At 43.2% G+C, this 15,080-nt stretch overlaps 1 protein-coding gene across 6 annotated transcripts in view; it reads left to right on the forward strand.

The window, feature by feature from the left end:
* LOC126458067 (activating signal cointegrator 1 complex subunit 2) overlaps nucleotides 1-15,080 on the forward strand; it is a 158,974-nt gene that overhangs the window by 114,788 nt on the left and 29,106 nt on the right. The gene's annotated exons all lie outside the window — the stretch shown is intronic.

Here is a 15,080-nt window from a genome sequence, read left to right on the forward strand (position 1 = left end):
TTATTTTTCTTTGATCTGATAAGTGCCGTTCTCTTTGTTATAGGTATTTACGTCACTCTAAGCTGAAAATGCATTACTATACTGTGTCATGCATTGTTTGCCGCATTCTGATAGTGTGTGTTTACGGCCTGTCGCCGCTAGGGGCATGGCTTGCTTTTGTGCACGATACCGCCACTTATAAATAAATAAATTTTAAAAAATTGTCTCATTATCGAAACAATGGCAAGAGACTGCTATTTCTTGTTACTTACACTGCTCCTTTCTTTGATAATGATCAACAAGAACCAAATAATAGACTGCGTATGATAGATGATGTTCTGAACGAGAGTTTAGCGAAAATTTTTCTTCGTTTGAAAATCTTAGCAGACACCTCTCTAGTATATTACATTCTGCACAGAAATTAGAGTCAACTTAGATTTAAAAATCTACTCAATTGCCGTGCTTCATTTCTGACTGTACCACTATTAGGCATAAGAATAACACGAATATAAACATGACATGATATGTATATTCTTCTGCGTTTGCTGTTGTCTCACTCCAGTTTCGTAGTTTATTAGGCAGACAGGATTTAAATGAGATAGCAGCAAATGCAAAAGAATACATGGCAAAATGTTTGTATTCGTATTATTCTTATGGTGAAGAGAATACTGCATGTGATTCACAATTCATAAAAGTTCCTATTAGTAACCATCTCTTCTGACAGGTAGAAAAAAATTCAGAACGCGCAGTTGGCCATATTGACAAACAACCCAAACAGTCTTGCCAGTCAGATTTCCGTAGCTCATTGAAATGCTGCTACATTCGAAGATGAACAATACAGAATTTGTATTTACTTCGTTGAGTAATGTATGAAAATGCAGTGGTCGAAATTACTGACGCAGAGGTTTTGGTGCCAGTATTTATCTTTGTGCCTGAAAAGCATGCCTGTGTAGCGCTACATATATTCGACGGCAGAAGTTAGTTGTGGCAGCACATACCAACATTTTTCAGAACTTCCACTTACTTTGCACTCGATTCTAAGCCGCAGGCGGTTTTTTGGATTACGAAAACTGGAAAAAAAGTGTGGCGTAGACTCAAGTAAATACGGTACTCAAGAATGTGTTGCATTAGTGTCCTATATGCGGTCTCCTTTACATATGAGGATTCTCAGACATCACTCTACAAGGCTTATTGTCTGTTACAGCTCGCTTAGTGCATTATAAGCACTTCACCAATTGTATCCACTAGATCAGCTGAATCAGCTCGTCCATGACTCCTTACAGTGGCTCTAACACTGTGACATTGCCTCAGGGGGCTCACGGTTCTTTCGTGAGCTCGTGTGTGGCCCACATAGGGCTTCGACCTATTGCAACCCATTCTTCCTCCCTGGGCTTTTCTTCTTCTTCTTCTTCTTCTTCTTCTTCTTCTTCTTCCCTGTTCTGTCACCCTTTTTTGGGGTTTTTGGTCCCCACTTGGGATTTGACCTCCACTTTCAAATTTTCTGTCTTTAGTGTGAGCCTGTTGGGAAGGAACTCTCTGCCTGGCATCTACACTGTGGATTCCTCCCCCCTCCCCCTTTCCTTCCCCTCTTCCTTCCCCACCATAGCCCCCCTACTCTGCCAACTTGCCAGCATGTGTAACCAGTCCTTGTGGTGGGGCTGTTATGTACCCATCTGGCAGAGCCCCCTGACAACACAGGCATCACACTACTGATACCTGAGCTGTTGCCTCCCCATGTATACCAAGACGTGGTTGCTTATAATCCTGGAGCATCGGAACTTCCAGCAACAGCCACCATGCCAGACAGATCCTGCTGTGGCTGGGTGGTGCCCATTGGGAGTGGCCTGATCAGTGAGGGTGGTATCAGGGCAGATACTTCAGGCATGAAGCTTATCAAGTACCATTCTCAAACAGCTGTCTCTTCGAGTAGTACCAGATCATTGACTGCTGCTTAGTATGAGCCTGCAGCCTTCCCTGCCCTGGCTACACCCTGGGAGGAGGGTCAGGCTCGTTGTCTTGGGATGACACTTTCCCCACTTCCTGGTCTGTATTAGAATGAACAGGGACACATTCACCTCCACAGAGTCATTGTTGTTGTTTTTTTTTTTTTTTTTTTTTTTTTTGTGGAGAATATTGAGGACAAGTTTGACAAAGTGGAGTCTCTCAGTAAGGTGCTGTCAGGCTCCCTGTTGAGCAAAGCTGCTTCTGCCATCCAGTTGTGATCGTCTTGGCGACATCCCATTGTCTTAACTCTCACCTGGACGTGTGCAGAAGAGTCATAAAGACAACAGCATCGGTACAGGTGCCTTTATTCTGGCTTTCAAAGGAGATACCCTTCCGGAGAAGATCAAGCTTGTGTGTTACCATTGTGATGTGAAGCAATACATCCCACCACCCGTGTGGTGCTTTTCAGTGCTTGCGTTTTGGGTATATGTCTTCCTGCTGTACAGCAGACCCTTTGTGTGGTGACTGTGGACACCCACTCCATGAGAGAAGCCCCTATGTTCCACCACCTGTGTGTGTAAATTGTCAGGACTGCCACTGCCCATGCTAGCTAGATTGCCCAGCTTACAAGAAACAAAAGAAGATGCTAGAGTGTAAGTACCTGGATTCTCTCTTATGCTGAGGCTCGTCAAAAATATTACCAACCCCACCCAGTGTTGACATCTACTTTTGCCTCTGTTACATCTTTTTCCCCTCCCACCTTTTCCTTACCTTAGTCCGATCCCCATCTCCTCTCCCCCTCCCCTGTGGCTCTCCCTTCCATTTCCCCTTCCCCGGCAGCTCTCGTCCCTTCCCCTCCAGGAACCCCCCCCCCCTCTTCCTCCTCCTCCTCTTCTCTGGCTCATGCTGGAGATGGGCCTCCCTCTTTGAACACCTCTCCCCAGTGTTCTCAAGATAGAAAGCCTACAACCTCTGGTTGGATGAGGGACCCACCCTCTGAGGGCCCCAAAACCAGTCACTGTCTGTCTGATCCAGACATTGCTGCCACCTGTTCTCTTACTGATAACACCTCCTTCCGAGGGAGAAGAAGCAGCAGCACAACTCCAAGGACAAGGGTTCCCTGGAATCCCAGCAGGCTTTGCCCCTCCTTCTCACTCCGAACTGGACCCAGTTTTTATGGATGTCATCCCTTCCTAGGTGACGGCTGCTGACACAATGACATGATCTCCCCTCAGTTTCTTTATGTCCGACCTGGACTCTTGCAACATGATAATCCAGTGGAATTGCAGTGGATTTACCATCACCTAGCAGAAATACAATAACTTGTTTCCTCTTATTCTGCATTTTGTCTTGCTCTTCAAGAAACTCACTTCAGTGATGACCACTCTCCAACGTTTCGTGGTTATCGAGCTTTCTGTCGTAACCGTGCCAGCCCCGAGATAGCATCAGGAGGGGTCTGTACTTTGGTTAGCATCGATGTCAATAGTGACTGGATCCCCCTTCGTACCAACCTGGAAGCAATAGCAGTATGAGTGCGGATGACCCCAGCAATCACCATTTGCATTGTCTTCCACCATACAGGTACACCACTTCCTTATGTTGAACTACCTACCTTAATGCAGCAACTCCTGCCCCCTATCTTATCCTCAGGGACTGCAATGCACACCATCCCCTTTGGGGGAGTGCCACTTCAATTGGTAAGGGTCTTCTAATTGACCAACTTATTACAGACTTTGATTTGTGCCTGCTTAATGATGGTTCTCCTACGCACTTCAGTGCTACTCGTGGCACCTTTTGTGCCATCGATCTCAGAATCTCCTCTCCTGCTGTCTTGGCTTCACTTCACTGGTCACCCCATGATGATCTTTGTGACAGTAACCACTTTCCGGTGATTCCATCATTCCGCTACTGCTGCCAGGGAGACAGATCACCATGTTGTGCATTCCGCAGAGCCAAGTGGCCTTTATATATGTCTGCTGTGCATTTCAGCACCTCTCTCTCGGATGCAGTCATGCGAGACATCTCTGCCACCATTCTTCACGCTGCTGGCATTGCTGACTCTCTGTTCACTATCACTTTTAGGCATCTCTGTGCTAAGGCTCACGACCTTATTAAGCAGAGTAAAATGGATTTCTGGGAGTGCTATGTTTTCTTCCTGGGGATGTATGCCTCTTCAACCCAGGTTTGGTTCAAGTTCTGTAGCCTTCTGGGCTGCCAGCGACAACTGTCCAGCGTCTTATCCTATAGGGTGCTCTGTGTACTGATCGATCAGTCCTTGCATAACATCGTGTGACACACTTTGCAACAGCATCAGCATCGTCTTCCTATTCTGCTACCTTTCTCTGGCAGAAACGAGTTGAAGAAACCCTCCACTCTTTCAACCTTCGCCAAGCTGAAGCCTGTAATGAACCCTTCACCTCTTCACATAACTCAGCCACAGGCCTGGATTCCATCCGCAACCAGATGATCCAACACTTGGACATTACCCAGAGGCAACATCTATGCAGGGTCTCGAACCGTATTTGGCTCGTGGGGGTCTTGCCCTCGCAATGGAGGGACAGCATAGTTATCCCCATACTTAAGCCCGCAGAGAACCCAACGTCTCTCGTTAGCTACCGACTGATTAGCCTGGCCAACTTCCTTTGTAAACTGCTCGAGAGTATGATTAGCGTCCGATTATGCTGGGTACTCGCATCTCAGCGTCTTTTGTCCCCATATCAGTGTGGCTTCCGGGAAGGACGATCTACAACTGAAATGAAAACAGCTATCCAACAGGCTTTTGCCGACCGCTGACACCTAGTCGTGGTGTTCTTTGACCTACACGAGGCTTATGACGTGGCCCGGTGCTGTCACAGTTTAGTTATCCTCCAAGACTGGTGCTTTCGCTAACCCCTTCTGATTTTTATCTGCAAGTTTTATTCTGCTAGCTCTTCCACGTTAGAGGTGGCACTTCACTCAGCACCTCTTGCTCCAGGAGGACTGTATCCCACAGGATTCTGTGTTATGTGTCACACTCTTCCTCATCGCCATCAGTGGGCTTGTAACCTGTGTTGGGCCTTTGATTACCCTGGCATTGTATGTCAACAATTTTTGCATCTGTTGCAGGTCTCACTCTGTAGCATCTTCTGAATGCCAGCTTCAAAGTGCTATCCAATGGGCCTCTGCGTGAGCCCTTTCTTATGGCTTCCAGTTTTCTTCTTCCAAAATTGGGTTACACATTTTTGCCATCAACCCACAGTACACTTGTAGCAGTTCTGCCTGCTTTATTTATTTCTTCATTGATCGTTTGTTGTCCTCAGTGTCGACTGGCTGAAAAATGGAGTTTGTAATTTCAACACTGACTGCTGTAAATAATGTAGCCGACAGGTGCACAGTTGTGTTTCACAGTACTTTGATTTCACTCTTCACAACCCCACAATAATACAGTTATTTGGCCAGTGCACTATTGTTTAACTTTCGATAAGCCTCATTAATAGTTTCCAGGCAAACCTCCACATACTGCTACAATAGTTTACTGTTGAACATCTACGAGCAGTAACATCCTAACCACAAAGTTCACTGTCTTTCAGACAAATTGAACAGTCACTGTCAGTGTTTTAACACATGGCCTATTGGCGTAACACTTATTTCACAGTTAAATTAAAGCATTGTTGTTCTAATCAACACAGGTTTCTCGTCTGAAACTCGGGTGGACTGACTGCCTCGTGGCCAAAAATTGGGCCCTTATACATCATCACAATAATAGGGTCTGAAACTGCACATTGTTTAAAGTGAAATTTGCAGAGATTACAATTAAAACTTAACTCATTAAATTAACTGAATACATTGAATTTTTTTTTTTACTACAAGGGTTAAGCCGAATTATTTGTTTAAATTGTGAAATTAACAAATATTGTCACATAGAAGAAGGTGTAATTAAATGAATGACAAACACTAACTTCACTTGTTGTTGTTGTTGTCGTCGTCGTCGTCGTCGTCTTCAGTCCAGAGACTGGCTTGATGCAGCTCTCCATGCTACTCTATCCTGTGCAAGCTTCTTCATCACCCAGTACCTACTGCAACCTACATCCTTCTGAGTCTGCTTAGTGTTAACTTCACTTAACGAAGGTTTAATCAGCACTTGCACATACAATAGTGCGGACCAACTGCCTCCGGCCAGAACACATACGGCATATATACAGTTACAGAATATTTCAGTACAATGATTCTTGACATTTGTGGTTATTTCTAGAATGTACTCGAACCGAATATAGAAATTAAAATTTTACGGTTCTGGTGAGTTTTGAACTCACGACCCTACATCTACATCTACATCTGCACTCCGCAATCCACCATACGGTGCGTGGTGGAGGGTACCTCGTACCACAACTAGCATCTTCTCTCCCTGTTCCATTCCCAAACAGAACGAGGGCAAAATGACTGCCTATATGCCTCTGTACGAGCCCTAATCTCTCTTATCTTATCTTTGTGGTCCATCCGCGAAATATAAGTTGGCGGCAGTAAAATTGTACTGCAGTCAGCCTCAAATGCTGGTTCTCTGAATTTCCTCAGTAGTGATTCACAAAAAGAACTCCTCCTTTCCTCTAGAGACTCCCACTCAAGTTCCTGAAGCATTTCCGTAACACTCGCGTGATGATCAAAACTACCAGTAACAAATCTAGCAGCCCGCCTCTGAATTGCTTCTATGTCCTCCCTCAATCCGACCTGATAGGGATCCCAAACGCTGGAGCAGTACTCAAGAATAGGTTGTATTAGTGTTTTATAAGCGGTCTGCTTTACAGATGAACCACATCTTCCCAAAATTCTACCAATGAACCGAAGACGACTATCCACCTTCCCCACAACTGCCATTACATGCTTGTCCTACTTCATATCGCTGTGCACTGTTACGCCCAAATATTTAATCGACGTGACTGCGTCAAGTGCTACACTAATAATGGAGTATTCAAACATTACAGGATTCTTTTTCCTATTCATCTGCATTAATTTACATTTATTTATATTTAGAGTTAGCTGCCATTCTTTACACCAATAACAAATCCTGTCCAAGTCATCTTGTATCCTCCTACAGTCACTCAACGACGACACCTTCCCCTACACCACAGCATCATCAGCAAACAGCCACACATTGCTCTCCACCCTATCCAAAAGATCATTTATGTAGATAGAAAACAACAGCGGACCTACCACACTTCCCTGGGGCACTCCAGATGATACCCTCACCTCCGATGAACACTCACCATCGAGGACAACGTACTGGGTTCTATTACTTAAGAAGTCTTCGAGCAACTCACATACTTGGGAACCAATCCCATATGCTCGTACCTTAGTTAGGAGTCTGCAGTGGGGGCACTGAGTCAAATGCTTTCTGGATAGTCTATTATCATAACCACTACACTACAGTGACTGTGCCACTTAGCTTCTTTTGTGACATTGCTTCCTCCTTAAGAGAACAGCGTTTTGGTGTTACGTCCTCCTAGTTCGAGAACGAGTCATCGGTCCAGCATACTCCGACTCCTGAGGACTGATGTTCGCCCTAGCGGTGATCTTCTTAGAACTTCCTTGCCGCTACGCTCTTCGTCACCTTTCCACTTGTTGCATATCGCTGGAGCTTCAAATTTACCCTGGGTTGCAGGATCCTTATAGGGCTTCATTCGAAAGATGTGGACTGTATCTCTGATCTTTTGTCGTCTTGTGTCAAGGTTGAAATCTTCAACTTCATAAGTAACATCAGACAACTATCTTACGACCTTGTAAGGTCCAAAGTAGCACCTGAGGAGCTTCTCAGAGAGACCAACCTTCCGAAGAGGAGTGAAGATCCAGACGAGGTCACCAAGCTGGTAGACAACAGGGCAGTGGCTCACGTCGTACCCTAGACGATCGTTTTCTTGAGCCTGCAGCATGCGGAGTCGAGCTAACTGCCGAGCTTCCTCAGCTCTGGTTAACACCTGGCTGATGTAGTCATTGTCCACGTTATCAGGATGTAACGGAAACACAGTGTCCATCGTAGATTGCCTCACGCCCATGCACCAGGAAAAATGGCATAAATCCTGTGGTATCTTGTTTGGCAGTTTTGTAGGCAAACGTCACGAAAGGTAGCACCTCGTCCCAGTTGGCAGTCATCATGTGATGAGTAACGTTGCACCGACTGTTTATTTCTATCACAAGATTCGATTGAAAAACTTTCCCTCGATCCGTAATTAACGACCTTGGGGCAGTGTGTTTTAATACAATGTCTTCCATGATGAATTTGCCTACCTCGAACACGTTGGCTGTTTTCACTGCTTTTGTAATGGTATAGCGTGTCAGATAATCAGTGCAAACAATAATCCATCTATTGCCACTAGCAGGTGTTGGAAATCGTCCGAGGAGGTCAATCCCAAAACGCTGGAAAGGCGATTCGGCTGGTGGAATTGGTATGAGTCGGACAGGTGGTTTCTGAGGAACTGCCTTTCTCATCTGGCACTCTCGACAGTGCGACACATAGTGACCGACACTTCTAAATAAACCTGGCCAGAAAAATCTCTTGCGGATCCTATCATATGTCTTAATAAATCCTATATGTCCGGCCTCAGGTGTGTCATGGAATTTCTGTAGAACATCTAAGCCCATAAGTTTAGGAATCACTGGTAGCCACCTCTTTCCAAATGGATCAGAGTTTTTCTTGCAAAGTAATCCATTAATTATCTTAAATTGTCCTTTCACATCCTCTGACCGATTTAAGGCAAGCATAATTCGAGGTATCTGGGTGTCGTCCTTCTGTTCAGCGGAGAGATCCTGGAGTGCAGCGAGACAGTTACTATCTTCATCAAAGTCTTGATGGTCTTGCACAGGGTTTCTTGAGAGACAGTCGGCATCTTGGTGTTTTCTTCCACTTTTATACACTATGGTAATGTCATACTCTTGAAGACATAATGCCCACCTGGCGAGTCGTCCTGTTGGATTCTTGAGACCTATCAGCCAACGAAGTGAGTGGTGGTCTGTAACAACTGTGAATGGCCTTCCATAGAGATACTGTTGAAATTTGCACATGGCCCAGATCACAGCAAGACATTCTCTTTCTGTAGTTAAGTAGTTTCTCTCGGCTTTTTTAAGTGTCCTAGAAGCATAGCCTATAACCTTCTCTTTTCCATCTGTGTGCAGTTCTGTAGGCGCTCTCTCATCATACAGACCAAGTACAGGGTCAGTCGTCAGGGCTTTTTGCAGCACATTGAAAGAATCTTGTTGAGCACCACCCCAGATAAATTTAGCATTGGCCTTTAACAACTCTTGGAGTGGTCTGACTTTGATATAAAAGTCTTTGATAAAATGACGGTAATAAGAACATAATCTGAGGAAGCTTCTCACATCTCTGATACTTTTAGGAATAGGGAATTCCGTTACAGATCTCGCCTTTTCTGGATCTGGCCACACACCTTCGTTTGACACAAGGTGTCCAAGTATTTTTATTTCTTTTGCTCCAAAGAGACGCTTTCTTGGCTTAAGTTTCAGTCCGCCTTGTTGGAGACGCTTAAGAACGGCCTTCAGTCTCTTTTGTGTTCATCAAATGTCTCTGACAATACTATGTCATCTAAATAACAAAGACACATCGTCCACTTCAGATGACTTGGAAGATTATCCATCATCCATTCAAAAGTTGCTGGTGCATTACATAAACCAATCGGCATTACCTTAAACTCATACAGGCCCTCGGGTGTTATGTATGCAGTTTTCTCACGATCAGCCTCATCTATTTCGATCTGCCAGTATCTCGAGTACATGTCCATGGTTGAGACAAACTTAGGCTCCTTCAGACAGTCTAGTGTATCGTCAATTCGTGGAAGAAGGTAAACATCCTGTTTAGTTATCTTATTATGCTTCCTGTAATCAACACAAAAGCACCAACTGCCATCCTCCTTCCTGACGAGGACCACTGGTGATGACCATGGGCTCTGCGAAGGCTGTATGATGTCATTCTTCATCCTTTTCTCTACCTCGTTGTGAATTATTCGACGTTCTGTTGCTGACACACGGTATCCTCTCTGGCTTATTGGTTGATGGTCTCCAGTGCTAATCCAGTGCTTCACAGTCGATTTGTCTAATTTGCTCTTCGCTTGTGGATTGAAGCATTCATAGAACTCTTGAAGAATGGCAAGTAGCTTCTTCTGTTGTTCCTAAGTGAGATCTGGTGATAGTCGAGCTAGAAGATCTTGTCTCATAGTGGTAGCACTAGTTTTGCCCACAGACTCGGCCTGGGAGATTTCTATGAAGCTCAGCTGTTCTTCAGTTAATGGCTCAGTGTTTGCTATGCATTATATTATGTGACTTGGGTCCTGATACTAACAAGTAAAATAGTGCAAATATATCAAGATGTTTTGATTTAAATGCCTTCAAGCTACCAGATTATTCAAAAAGCTAGTTCCCTTCTTTTACATCCCTAACTCAGCCCGGAACATTGTTGCCCCCCCTCTCTCTCTCTATCTATCTATCTGTCTATCTATCTCTATGATAGGAGCATTTTTTATTTTGATGTTTATATATTTGGAATATTTCTGTATGATGTTACACTACTTCTGTACATTCATCATCCCACCACCTTGATGACATTCTTATTGATTAACAAAAAGGTTTAAGTTGCTGAGTAGATATTTTTCTGCAGCTTCATTTATGCATTTTACTAAGTTTCAGTAGTTCCTCTCTGTGTCATCTATTTTCTGTAGTTTTTTCACCTTCTCAGTAATTTCCCTTTAGAACTTAAGCTATTTTGATTCCTCATATTCTGTCTTTGTGAAGGAATTATTGTTGGCCCCAAAGGGGAGAGAAGAAGATAAGGATTCAACATTTCATTGAGTGTCTTCAGTGCAGATATAAGAGTAATATGTATATGGTTGTGATCCGAACATAATGTGTACACAATTACTTCCGAGGTGGCTTCCGTGGCAATTTATGACTCACTGTCAGACTGTGTTTTGGCTGCTCTTTCTGCTCTTGTAAGGGGGACATCATTACAGTGATGAGTGTTTCTCTTATAATAACTCTGCTACAACTTTCCCCGATCTGACTTCTCTACTGCAACCCCATACTGAGATTAATACCGATTGTCTGATCTGTGGCATTAATTTCATTATTTTTACTGTTGATGGATGTTGTATTGTCAGCGTAGCCAACTCTCTGTTTCTATATAGTTTGTTGATATTGACTCAGACTGAATGTTTTAACCACTGAAGTCTAATTCAGTGCTAGTATCTTCAATTCCATTCTTTACTAACATTGCTGCACCACTGTATCCACCCTTCCATCCATCCTACCACTACTGATTGCTTGTTAATAATGATATTTGAATTGGTGGTTTTACAGCTCTATAATTTCACTGTAATCTATTATGACTGCCATTACGGGAGCAGGGTATAATAGTCTGTGCATTGTGTATTAGTATCTTTGCCCTATCAAGTAATGTGGTCATACTCGTTTATGGGTTTGTGCTATTTGTTTCAAATTTGTCATGGCAGTGTCATATATATTGTTCACCAAGTATTACTCAGCACATTGGGTCTGTGTCATTGATAAATGATATATCACTGGCTACTGATTCTGAACAAGACCAGTTATTGTGAGTCTATTAGATGGTGGTTCCAATCAGTAATCCTGTTCCACTCTATGAATGGTGTTTCCAACAATAGCAATTGGCTTCTGTTGGTGATCGTTGAGTCCTTCTGGTATCAATTGGGCATGTCTGTGTTACTGAAATGGAAGTTTTCCTCAAGGGCTCTGTCCAGTTGTGTTTTTTCCTTGATACATGTTTGGTGGAACAAATTATGGTGCAGGTCTACCATAGAAGATGATGATAAATCACTAGTAACCAGCATACCGTATTGAATCTAAGCTGCACTTTTTTCCGGTTTTTGTAATCCAAAAAACCGCCTGCGGCTTAGAATCGAGTGCAAAGCAAGCGGAAGGTCTGAAAAATGTTAGTAGGTGCCGCCACAACTAACTTCTGCCATCGAATATATGTAGCGCTACACAGGCATGCTTTGTAGGCACAAAGATAAATACTGGCGCCAAAACCTCTGTGTCAGTAAATAAATTTAAAAAAAGGTGGAAGACGAGCTTTTTTCCTCCGCCCTGAGTTTTGACCACTGCATTTTCATACATTATCCAACGAAGTAAATACAAATTCCTTATTGTTCATCTTCGAATGTAGCAGAATTTCAATGGACTACGAAAATCCGACTGGCAAAACTGTGTGGGATGTTCGTCAATATGGCCCACTGTACGTTCTGAATTTTTTCCTACCTGTGAGAAGAGATGGTTGCTAATAGGAACCTGAAGAAATGTGAAACACATGCAGTATTCTCTGCACCATAAGAAAGAATACGAATATAAACATTTTGCCATGTATTCTTTCGTGTTTGCTGCTATCTCATTTAAATCCTGTCTGCCTAATAAACTACGAAACTAGAGTGATACAACAACAAACACGGTAGAATATTCGTATCGTGTCATGTTTATATTCGTATTATTCTTATGCCTAATAGTGATACAGTCAGAAATGACGCACGGCAACTGACTAGATTTTTAAGTCTAAGATGACTCTAATTTCTGTGCAGAATTTGATGTACTAAAGAAGCGGCCGCAAAGATTTTCAAACGGAGAAAAATTTTCGCCTAACTCTCATTCAGAAGATGTTCTATCATACGCTGTCTATTATTTGGTTCTTGTTAATCATTATCAAAGAAAGCAGCAGTGTAAGTAACAACAAATAGCAGTCTCTTGCCATCGTTTCACAAAAGCAAGCTATGCTGCGAGTGGTGACAGGCCGTAAACACACACTATCAGAATGCCACAAACAATGCATGACACAGCACAGTAATGCATTTTCAGCTTAGAGTGACGTAAACACCTATAACAAAGAAAACAGCACTTATCAGATCAAAGCAAAATAAGCAATCGATTCAAACCAGACGAAGCACGTGAAAAAGGAAGGGTACCCGTAAAAATACGGACAGAGCGCATGACGCATAGCAGTGGCTACCTGGTAAAGCTTAACTGCTAAGCTTACGACTTGAACCAAACTACTGTAGCTGTATCGTCATTCATTCCACCTAAATTGTGTCTCGTATTACTATGGACCAACTTTGTTTCGATTTGGAGGTGCGGCCTAAAACTTTTCTCTCCCCTTGAATTTCTAGTCTCAAATTTCACATGTGACTTAGATTCGGGAAATTTTTTTTCCTTTATTTCGAGTCTCAGTTTTCAGGTGCGGCTTAGATTCGAGTAAATACGGTATTTGTGTTGCTGGCGTTGCTGGAGAAGGATTCCTTACATTTCCTTGTATACAGTGGATGTGTTGTGTGAACACAGTGAATGTATTCCTTGTACACAGTGAACGTGTCGGCAAAGGTCCTGTTCTCAATTGAACCACTTGCTTCTCGGAACATAGGTTATTCTACAGTTTGCTTCCTTGTGCTGTAAATACACTGGGTAATGTTTATTAGTGGCCATGTGTGGTTCCTTGGTGGCCCATTCTTAACACGTGTCACTGTTGTGTAGACCTGTACTGTAGCAATGCTACAATTGGCGTCTGCATTGTTTGCTAAGGGTTCCAATACCATAGGCAGTTATAACAGTGCTCCATTGGCTCTACATTTGATTCTATGCGACATCTATCTCCATGAATATCTATTCAGTCAGGTCACCTTTGTGTTTCAAAAGTAATGGTGAAACCAGAATTAGTATTAGAGCTGTATTTCTATCTTCTATTAGTTTTCAGTAAATCATATTACTTTCTCAACTCAGCACTGACCATTCAGTGACTGCCAACAATTGATATCCTCGTAGATCAATAACCTAATTTCTTACAATACCTTCTCTTGTGGCAGATGGTACATGTATATAGGCTTCTGTGATTCACACTAACCTGTTGTCATTCAGAGCAGTCTGTTCAGATTTCATTTGCTTTCAGCCTGAAGCTGAAGTATTAACAATATTTCTCGTTAGAAGTTCATCTTCTTTCCAGATAATTTTTCTCAATCACATGGAGTGTAGGCAATTAGTAAATTGTTTTTACTTCCTGTGAAAAGAACATAAGCTGCAGCATTGTATCTTTCATTTTTGTTATGTATGCACATTTCTGGCGTACTGTTAGTTGCTGCTGTACTCTGTGATATGATAGTAGCCATCCCTTCTCTCTCTCTCTCTCTCTCTCTCTCTCTCTCTCTCTCTCTCTCTCTCTGTGTGTGTGTGTGTGTGTGTGTGTGTGTGTGTGTGTGTGTGTGTGTGTGTGTGTGTGTGTGTGTTTTTTTTTTAGGATGGTTGGATGGGGGGGGGGGGGGGGGCAGTTAGTTAGCTATTATTCCCACATTAAAGGCTGTGCAAAAGTTATGCAGAGCTGGTAAGTAACATTGCTCCTACCACAGCATTTGTGATGCCTTGCACCACTCCTCCTCCCCACTTCAGCTGTCAGTTGCAGTTACACCATTCCTTTCTCCTTCCCACTTCCTGTCTCCTTTCACCTACTCTAACCATATCACTCCCTCACTCCATTAGGGCACTAGAGCCAAGACAACGTGTGTGTTGTGTGAGTAACTTCGTGTCATCTATTCTCTCTCTCTCTCTCTCTCTCTCTCTCTCTCAAGATTCTGTAACTTACCAAACAAAAGCGTTGGTACGTTGATGATAGAAACAATAACAAAAACACACACACGCACACACAAATTTCAAGCTTTCGCAACCCACGGTTGCTTCATCAGGAAAGAGGGAAGCAGAGGGAAACATGAAAGGATGTGGGTTTTAAGGGAGAGGGTAAGGAGTCATTCCAATCCTGGGAGTGGAAAGACTTACCTGGAGGGGGGGGGGGGGGGGGGGGGGGGGGGGAAGGGACAGGTCGAAGTTGAGGGGTTCTAAAATTCTGATGCAGTAGCAAGAAAAGTGTTTTGAAAATGATGTTAGAAGAATGTTTAACGGAATAAAAGGGATAATATGAAGATGACAGTCCCGGACAACGATACGCAGGAATGAAACAGGAAGCTCATCGGATATGACACCGGACTTACAGAAAGATGGGAGGAAAGTTTAAAGAACTACCGAAATCTGGTGAAATGCATGTATTTAAAAATGATGAACTGGTGAAACAAGTTGATAGCAATGATGATGGAGAGGAATCAGTGGTAAAACAACTT

Source organism: Schistocerca serialis, chromosome 2 (genome assembly GCF_023864345.2).
Source record: "Schistocerca serialis cubense isolate TAMUIC-IGC-003099 chromosome 2, iqSchSeri2.2, whole genome shotgun sequence".
NCBI classification, from domain to species: domain Eukaryota; kingdom Metazoa; phylum Arthropoda; class Insecta; order Orthoptera; family Acrididae; genus Schistocerca; species Schistocerca serialis.